Genomic DNA, 10,118 nt, shown 5'->3' with positions numbered 1-10,118 from the left:
TAACCTTTACATTGTAACCACTAGGAATGGTGGTAATATAAAGCGATTACGAGAAGCTACATTTTTGAAAGAAGATCTCTGTATGTAGTCACGTGATGTGTAGCTCCAGAATTCAAAAATCCAATTATGTTTTGCAACTCAACTTCACAATGAAGCACTATAGCACACTTCTACACAACCAACTATTACCAGCCAAATTAGGAGACGCTATAAGACTTGATTGAGAGAAAAGTTTTGGCATATGAATGTGTTACTAGGTGTATTGCTTCTTGGTCAACCCAAAACCAAAGGCGAGAGTTAGACTGATAAGCAGATCGTTGGACTAGCACATGTGTAGATAATCCATTATCGAAAGGAGATCATTCAATCTCAGCAATTGCGGCATGCTATCAACCCTTAATGAACTTGAAGTGAGGTGGGAACCCAATGAGATAGTATAAAATAATTATGGAAGGTTTGCAGATGTTCATAATGAGTTCCCATGGATTTTGACTTGAGAAATACCTAGATGCTAATGAAAGACAGAAAGACAAGAGAAACAGACGTTGTGCTACGATAAGATAACCTCCAAAGGTGCACTTGGTCTTGACGGAGAGCCTAGTAAGGGTCCTTACGAGAAAGGAAGTGTTACAATGACACATAGAAGGATATGTTCTCTCATGGTTATCGAACAAGTGTTGGGAAACTAGCACAATGAATTCACTAAATAAGGAACACAATTAACACATGTTGTGGAGGTGTAAAGAGAAAATAAACATTTGTTATAAGCTGGACATGCTTCTGCTATATTAACTTCCAATTGCAATATATGACCACGCCACGAGCAATCACAATACTAGGACAAAGTGAGCTACTTACTATGGGATGTCCCAAGTGGACACAAAAGTTATGGCGACGCAAGATCTTCCTATGGCGGGGATGTGAGGACCTCAATTCTCAGAGAAACTTTATGCATACAGTGACCATTTCGATTGACATGTACTCATGTGATAGGTGTTAAGGTATGCTCTTATGTTACTAGATAGTGAGAAGCTTTCATGATGATATTCGCAAGAGAGTAGATTGACTTGTTCAAACCATATAAGCCATATACACAACTGAGTAAAAGAGTGACTCAAGAAGGATCGCAACACTGGGATGCTTTACATGGAACTTGACACCACATAGGTAAACCTTACGACGGTGCATGCATAGGCACAAGTGGGCAGACGTTGTCTATTTCAATAAAATATTCTGTAAGAAATTCATCAGGTATAGTCACTTGTTAAGAATTTAGGAAATGCAAGTCGGTAGTATTAATCCTAGAGGCATAACCCCATTTAAGAACACAATTATAGAACTTAATTCCATAAGAATGTAAATAAGAGGTTGTAATAGAGTGGATTCACGAATAATGCGTCTCGTTCAAAGAGTCGATACATGCAATGTTTTGTTATTCAACACCTTGTTAAGACCATGTATATGAGAATTCTTCAATATGGATATACATATACGACGAGTAGAAATTTTGATTTGACTCACTTAATGACATTAGGTTGGTAGGGAAATAGCTTAATCGATACCCCTCGACTTCACATCCCTAACGTACGTAGGTAACATACCGATATGCTATAGGATTTGGTGGTGCAGTGGCATCATAGGGACAAGGACACTCCCCTCTTAGCGATAGGTTCTACCAATCCCTCCACAGCCCAATACATTCTCCTAACAAGTCCTTGGGCAATCCCCTCGGACTCAATGGTGGGATCACTCCCCCTCATGGCTTCCAATTCGCGGATTATGGTATCATGATTACTCATGTTGAGAGTAAGTCTTAGAGAGCAAACTAACTCCCTAACTTGAGCTCTATCGCACGATTGGAGTATCAAAGAAGGGTGAAATTCCCAAATGTCCGAAAAGCCTCCAACTCATAGATGTGGTCGACTACACACCGATAAGAAGGACTCTACTAGACACGGCTCCGAGACATCCTAGGACACTTTAAAACCTTAGGCTCTGATACCAAGTTTGTCACGCCCCAAAATCCGAGGAGCGAGACCGGCGCTCAACCGAGTGAACCCGACTGAGCAAGCCTGTTAGGTTTCATTCTACCCAAACTAATTCATGAATAAATAGGAGATGGACTCCATTAATCAAATTCAATAAACATGTCATTAACGATTTCCATTTCATTTTCATTAGCAACTTCATTCATAATTTTGAAGACATTACAAGTTTTATACATCATTGCCAAACATCAATATTTCTATTTTAATTCCAATACCCGACACTACCCATAACCTGTCTACGGAGCCTCTAAATACAACTAAAGAATAATATAGAAATGCCGGCAACAAGGCTCCGGCTATACCTCAAATACAAAGTACATGATTAACAGATGAAACAGGACCCCGAAATGAAGTGGGGCTCACCAAGTCAGCTGAAAGGATGATGCGGCACTAGCTGCGACCAATACTGCCTATAATAGAAACACCTACATCCATTTAAAGATGTAGCGCCCCCGGCAAAAGGGACGTTAGTGCCATCGAATAGTGCTAGTATGTATAACTAAACACCATCTAGTTAGAAAGAACTTTCATGCAAAAATAAGGAAATAACAAGTATAACTCAAAAGCTTTAAATGATCACAACATTATCAATATAAAAGAACCATACAATTTTCACATCATGTTTCCATAGCCTTTAGTTTGGGGCTTTCAATACTGTTTATCATCATTCACAATACCACCGCTTTCTTGAGCGGAGTCCGATCACGGCCCGATCGGCTAGGCCGTCTCCCGGAGACGTTACCATTACCTCATTCATACTTTCCAGCTTCACTCATCAATACATTGCCACCACGTGTATATATCATGGCGTCCGATCACGGGCCGATCGGCTAGGCCGCCTTACCGAGGCGTTTCCCTTTTCGATCACTCATCTCAATTCAATCTTTGTTTCATATATATCATTTCATAGGCACATGGGGCCACAACTATCACATCATATATTTGGCACTAGGCCACATCTCACATCATTCCCAATTTCATTGTTAGATTTGTACTTTAAGATATCATGTGCACACAAGAGCAAATAAATTATAGGCATATATGAGACTTCACATAGATGGCACAAAATGTGTCGCTTCAATCTCAATTTAAGGTCTAAACATTTCAATACATAATTCATATCTTTGCCCCTCTCAAGTTATCAAGATAGCACGTTGTTCATGTTGAGACACATTTTTCACACATATAAGGTTACAACACCAATTTATGTAAAATAACAATCAATGCAACAATTCAACTTTAACCTTACCATACTCACACAAACACCGATGAAGCTCAATTTCTAAAAGACGGGGTTTTAGCCATACATACCTTGTTTAAGCTTTCCTTAAGTTACTACGACGTTCCGGAAATTCTAGCAACCCCAATCTACTTTGAGACATAACAAAATTGGACACAAATTAGGAAGGTATTCATGGTTTCATCTCATTTGAGTATTTTATCAAATACTAGTTGAGCATCTTGATTTCAAATCTCTTTTACAAGGTTTCCTTCATTCCCCAACCCAATCTTTACTTATTTATGTTCAACAATCTTCCCACAAACCTAATTTGAACAAGAACTACCCTTATTAGTTCTTTAACATCACATACTAAAACTTAGTCCCACATGCATGGCCTATTTCTAACCCCCACATCATATTTGAACCTTTAACCTATTGCATGAAGTTTTGGAAGTAGGACTTACCCGGATGGAGGGCAATCTATGGCTATCTTCCTTGATTCTTGAAGACTTGAGCAAGATTTGGATGATTATGAAGTTAGGTCCCCCCTTTATCTCTCTATATGCTCTCATTTCTCTGTAAGATCAGTAGAAAATGATCCCAAATGAAGCCCCAAAGACCATATATTAAAATGGGGTCGGGTTATAAAAATAGGATAAATAAGCCTCCGACGTCGGTTCTGCGGTCGCAGAATGGACCACAAAACAAGAATGTGGGCCGCATAATGCACTGCAAAATAGGTGCCCAAAACTGGGCAACACTGGCCCAATTTGCAACAGATCTGCAACCGCAAAGTCGAAAATGCGATAGAAATGCGATCGCAGATTTGACACAGGATCGCATTTTTCCAGCCTTTGATAATTTGACCATAACTTTGTGTAGGAAAGTCTAAATGGCGAACGGTTTGAAGCGTTGGAAACTAGACTCAAAGTCCTTTCATTTGATAGGTTATTCATCACATAAAACCTAATACATATTTAGATATGCTCGTTCAAAGTATGGACTAGTGCAAGTACCTTTGGAATCTTAGCCTATTAAGATAATTTTCCCATTTGGCTTACACTTAGGCCTCCCCTTGGAGCCCACCTTACTTAATATATGACTCATATACTTGTTTACCAAATCCAATTGATGTCCATCATGTTAATAGCACATAAAATATTATAATTAGCCTCCATGGCACCACGAAATCCTAATTTACTTAGCGAAATTTTCCGGGGCCTTACATCCCTGATCTGCCGGACTGGACTCGGGAGTTGGCAACTCACTCGACTTATGATGAGCGTAAGTGGTAAGCTCTGTCTCGGGGTAGACGGGAGGTAAAACATCATGGTTCATGCTGTGTGATTTGTTCCCTCCTTTTTCATTTGGAAAGGCACTTTCTCCAGTTACGTACTGAATCTTGTTATTGTAGGCATCGGGGAGTCTCTTGCGGCGAGGCCGTGCCCTCTTAGAGAAGGAGAAGTATTGCCATCTTCTGGGCTAAATAATGATAACAATGAGCAAGAAATGCCTTTGTGGGGCGAAGGTGTTCAAAGCAAAGCTGACCTAGACCGGGGGCTTGCGAAGGATGTATTGACCGAGCCTGCTGCGCCCCTGATTTTCGATTTTGGAAAGGCGGTTTCTCCTTCGCCGTCGTCTTCCTTTTCCGTCGACGATGCTTCGAGGCGTGAGGGTTATCTGCCACCGATTCTGTCTCCCACCGAAGGTGCTTCGAGGGATACTCGAAACCGAGATCGTATACGCCGAGCGACCGTGGCCCGACCGGGATTGACTCTTCCGGGGCTGAGGGAGCTAGACTAGCAGATGCGCTTCGACCTTCGAGGAAGCTAACCGGCTTTATTCTGCGGTGAGTTTTGGCGCATGCCTTTTGAATTTCGCGCTTTCCCTTTCTTATTGGGTTTTCTTTTGCGGGCCTTTGATAAGCTTAGGTTTGAGCTGCTTCGCTGTGAGGCCAGGCTGCGGAAAGCTTTGGATAGGGGGAAATCCCTTAGGCTCCTTTGTACGAAAAAAGGAGGATGAGCTGGTATATCTGCGGTGCGAGGCGGATCGAAGTCAGAGCTACAAGAGCCGTCTTGAAAGACGGGTAACCTGCACTTTGTGCCGTCGTATGTTCCTGCTTCCACTTTTGGGTATTAATACTTTGATATTTCAGTTGGAGAGCAAGACGGAGGAGCTGGAACGACTTTGGGCAAAGTTGGCCGGGTCAAACGTGAGTCTGACGAGTTGAAGGCTCAGGTAAATGCCCAAGTTGCGACCGAGAAGGATGCTTTGGCTAAGGCTTTTGCCCTCGAGGGACGACTCCGGAACGCTTGTGCAAATGATCTTGTCCGAGCGAATACGGATACAAGGCTCAAGTTTGAGCTTTTGGAGGCGAAGGCCGAGGTTGTGGATTCCAGGGCCGAGGCTGCAACGAGCCGTACCAAGGCCGACCAGAAAGTGGCGGTCTATTTGAAGGGTGCTGCTGATGCTAGAGCTAAGCTGAGAAGGGTCCTCGACCGTGAAAGCTGCAATAAGGAGTATATGAGGTGTAAATCTCGGAGAAAAACCCTCGAGGAAATTCATGCCAAGGGCTTCGACCTCTCGGAAGAGATAAAGCAGGCGAAGGCGGAGGAATATGATGCTAAATTTCTTTTATCCGATGCCGAAGATAGCGAGGATGAGGTCGACGGGCCACAGTCCCCAAGGGGGGCATAGATTTCTTTTTCTGTATATAGTACTTTCAAAGTACGTTGTAAATGGATTTTGTATTTTCTCGCGTATATGTATAAAAGGAAACCTCATGGTTTTATTCCTTCGGCGTTCCTTTTTGCCTTGATTTTAGCCAGATGGACTGGTCTTTGATTTGAAAAGAATCCTTAGATTCATAATATGGCCCTGGGGCTCATTAGGGTGGCCCGTAGGCTCTTACGCGCTCGGTCGATGCGACCTTTTATATAGGCTTTATTTTTCCCTCGTTAAGGATTTTTGAGATTGTGTTTGCCTGACTCTTCGACGGTTTGATAAAAACCTCGATTATGAGCCATTATGTGGCGATGATCGAGCACCTCGGGAGGTTTGGCTCGGTGGCTGAGTAGCTCGAAGCCTGTAATTTGGAGCTGACATGGTCGAAGCTCATTTGCCTATGTCGAGGATAGCCTATTTAACCGGTTCTTTTCGAAGTAGATTCGAAGTAATTAAAGGCCTGTGATTTTATAGCGATTGTCGGGCATCCGAGAATCGCGTTAGTTTGGCTGGTACAGCCTTATGACCGTAGTCATTTTTGTTTGACCGGAGCCTTTTAGTCCCGAGTGAAGTAGTTTCAGCGTCTATATCGAGGGTATGCCTTTTAGGGGTCTTACAAGTTTGATATATAGCCTTAACTTTGAGATCGGGTTTATGCCTTTATTAAGGTCTTACAAGTTTTACATGCCTTTGAGGTCTTACAGTTTTGGATACTTGGTACAAGTATGGTTCATGCCTTGCTTGAGGTCTTACAGATATTGCCACTTGTTACAAGTGTGGTTCATGCCTTGCTTGAGATCTTACAGATATTGTTGTTGCCTTATACAGGTTTTACGAGACCGAGTCCCGCTTGGGGTCTTATGGCCTCGAGTTTTTGATAAGTGGCGATTTGCGACAGTCCCCGAGTCATCGAGGGTTCTTTGGCTCGGGAGCCATTACTTGTAAACTTGGTATTGCCTCATTGAGGGCTTACGATTTCGGAGTTTCCGACCCGGAGGCCGTGCGATTTTCGAGATTTTGACGCCAGTCCCCGAGTGTTCGGGGCGCTTCTGGATTTGGAGCCATTTTGTGACTTTGATGTCACCTCGTTGAGGGCTTATGAGTTTGAAGCTCCCACCCGGAGGTCATTCAGGTTTTGAATCGTTGACTCCAGTCCCCGAGTGTTCGGGCGTTTTTGGCAGAGGAGTTGTTTTATAAAAAATATCGAGCTTCTTTGAAACGCATAATGCTCTTGGGAAGTGTTTTTTAATTACTTGGTATAAGCATACATGACTTCGCTGTCAGGGGCTCAGTGATTCTATATGGGCACGGTTCGTTTGACCGTTTGGCCCGGTACATTGTTTTTCCTATCGAGACCCTGTTCAACATATCTTAGCTTCTCCGAGAAGGTGATCTTCTGGGGGGATGCCCCCCAGTATTCGAGGTTGATTGCAAGAGAAGCCTTGAATACTTGTTGAGTTTTTCTTAGGTAGCATATAGGTGTTGCCTCATTAAAAACCTTACCGGTAAAATCCTTCTTGGGATATAAACCCGATCGAAGGAAAAGAGTGCAACGCATGCTTTTGAAACCTAAAGGTCTTCGAGTTGGGAAGCGCTTCAGCTGTTTCGATCGGATACCTGCACTTAGTTAGTGTAAGATGTAGTTGAAATAAGGGAGGCGATCATACCTTAGTGTTGATGGCGCTTCGGCCCCTGATATGTTTCGATCGTTTGTCACGAGGACGCGGTACGGTCCTTTACTTCGTTCGGTAACCCTTTGGCTCCTACGAGGGTGGAGGCACTGGTGTCGGCGTTACATCGTGCACTGCGAACATTTCCCTTGCTGCATGTTGTTCCCTGTAGACGGTTTTAATCCCCTCCTTTGTCGGGAATTTCATCATTTGATGGAGGGTGGATAGTACTGCTATCATGCAGTGTATCCATGGCCTTCCGAGCAAGGCATTGTACCTCATGTCTCCTTCGAGGACATGGAATTTGGCATTTTGGGTAGTGCCGGCCACGTTGACTGAGAGGGTGATTTCCCCTTTTGTTGTTTCGCTCGCCATGTTGAATCCGTTGAGGACTCGAAAGGCGGGCACGATTTGGTCGAGCAGCCCGAGCTGCTCTACCACTCTCGACCTGATAATGTTGGCCGAGCTACCTGGATCCACGAGTACACGTTTAATTTGAAATGTATTTACAAGAAAAGAGATTACCAGTGCGTCGTTGTGAGGTTGAGACAAGGTCTCGATGTCCTCATCGCTGAATGTGAGGGCATCCTCGGGTATGTAACCCCGAGTTCGCCTTACTCTAGTGATGGATATTTTTGCTCTTCTGATCGTGGATTCCTGTGGTTCGTCGATGCCTCCCAAGATCATGTGGATGATATATTGTGTCTTATTTATTTCGTTCTTCTTTGTCGCCTCTCTATCCCGGAACTGGTTTTAGGGCCGGTCGCTGAGGAATTCTCGGAGGTGGCCTAATAAGTCGGGATTTTAACATGTTTTATGCCCCTACTTGCCTATGCTTTGGTTATAAATTGCTACAAAATAGTTCCAAAATGCTCACAAGTTGTGCTTGATTGCAGGTTTGATCGGCAAAGTGACGAAATGTAAAAGATCGGCTCAAAAGGAGTGAAACCGGCTCAAGTATCAAAGATTAAGTGAATTGAGGAAAAGAGGGCCTAGTGCAGACCACACAAAAGTGAATGCGGCCGCACTAGGAGGTTCAGAGACATGGCTAGTTTGGGCTTAAGGCTACGCGGCCGCGGTACTCATTACGCGGTCCGCGGTGGTGACTTCGCGGCCATACTACCTTTTTGTGCGGTCCGCGGAGCAGAGGTTCAGAGAGAGGTGAAATCCCAAGTGTTAAGCCACGCGGTCCGCGGTCAAGCTTGTGCGGACCGCGCCTGTTGCCTTTGCGGCCGCGGTTCAATCTACGCAGTCCGCGGTCCTCAAGATCAGAGAAGCTGAAAGTTGAAGTTAAAGAGTTAGTGCGGCCGCGGTCCTTTTTGTGCGGCCCGCACTGACCCCGCAGGGGTATTTTTGTCCAGTTTTTCCAACCTAGTATAAATAGGACATTTTACCATTTTTAGGTCATCTGTTATCTCTAGAACACAGCTGCGCTCGTGAGACTCGGTTTTGTAGCCATTTTTGGCACTTTAGCTTTAATTTTACGATAGATTCTTGTGATTTTTTTAGTAATTAATTAATATGCTTAGTCCTTCATCTATTTCTTCATTTTCTCTTTCAAGCACGAGTAGCTAAACTCATTAGCTAGGGTTGTGGCTCAACCCTAGTGTGGGTAATTGATGGGTGTTGCCATCTAGGGTTAGATTGATTATGGGTTTTTGTTATTTGGGTTGATTTTATGTTTTTATTTAAGAATTGGTGGTTGCAAACACTGATTCAAGCTTTGTGGGTTTGACTCTTCTTGAGAAAGAGAGTTTATGACCCCAAAATTGACCCAACAAGGAATTGGGATGGACTCATGAGAAATGATAGTCCCAATTAACGGGTTAAATCTCGAGAGAGTAATCACCCTACTTGAACCCTAGTTGCTTGATCTAATTGGCCTACCCAATTGGTCTCGAGAGAGTCAATTGGGCAAAATTATACTCTCTACCGAGAGGTGTGAGAGTGGGTACAATTGTGCAACGGTTATAGCATAAGCCCCAAATATGTCAATCTATCCTTAGTAACATCTACCAGTCAATTAGCCACCTAGGTAATGCCACGACCCTAGTGCCTTCCTTCCCATTAGATACAACTTTGCAATATTCTAGTAGCAAAATTTAGCGTTAATCATTAGTTTTATCATAGTAGTTATAAAATCAAAAACCAAGAATGTTTGAAGTGACATTAGGAGCACAAACACATCTCTAGACTAGACAGAAAATCCAACTCCACTACTAGCTCCCTGTGGAAATCGATCCCGACCACTATTCGGGTAAAAGCTATTGCGACCCGCTCTTCCTACCTTGGTGTAGTGTCGAGTTGGCAGAGATCATGGCCTTTGCTTAGTAGTCGGGCTACTTCTTCCCGGAGCTGATGGCAATCTTCGATTCTTTGGCCGTGCGTGTTGTGAAATTCACACACTAAGTAATGATTTCTTTGCGAAGGATCTGATTGTACAGGCCTGGGCCA

The sequence above is a fragment of the Nicotiana attenuata genome, unplaced genomic scaffold, assembly GCF_001879085.1.
Source record: "Nicotiana attenuata strain UT unplaced genomic scaffold, NIATTr2, whole genome shotgun sequence".
NCBI lineage: Eukaryota > Viridiplantae > Streptophyta > Magnoliopsida > Solanales > Solanaceae > Nicotiana > Nicotiana attenuata.
Note: the sequence above shows the minus strand (reverse complement) of the source record.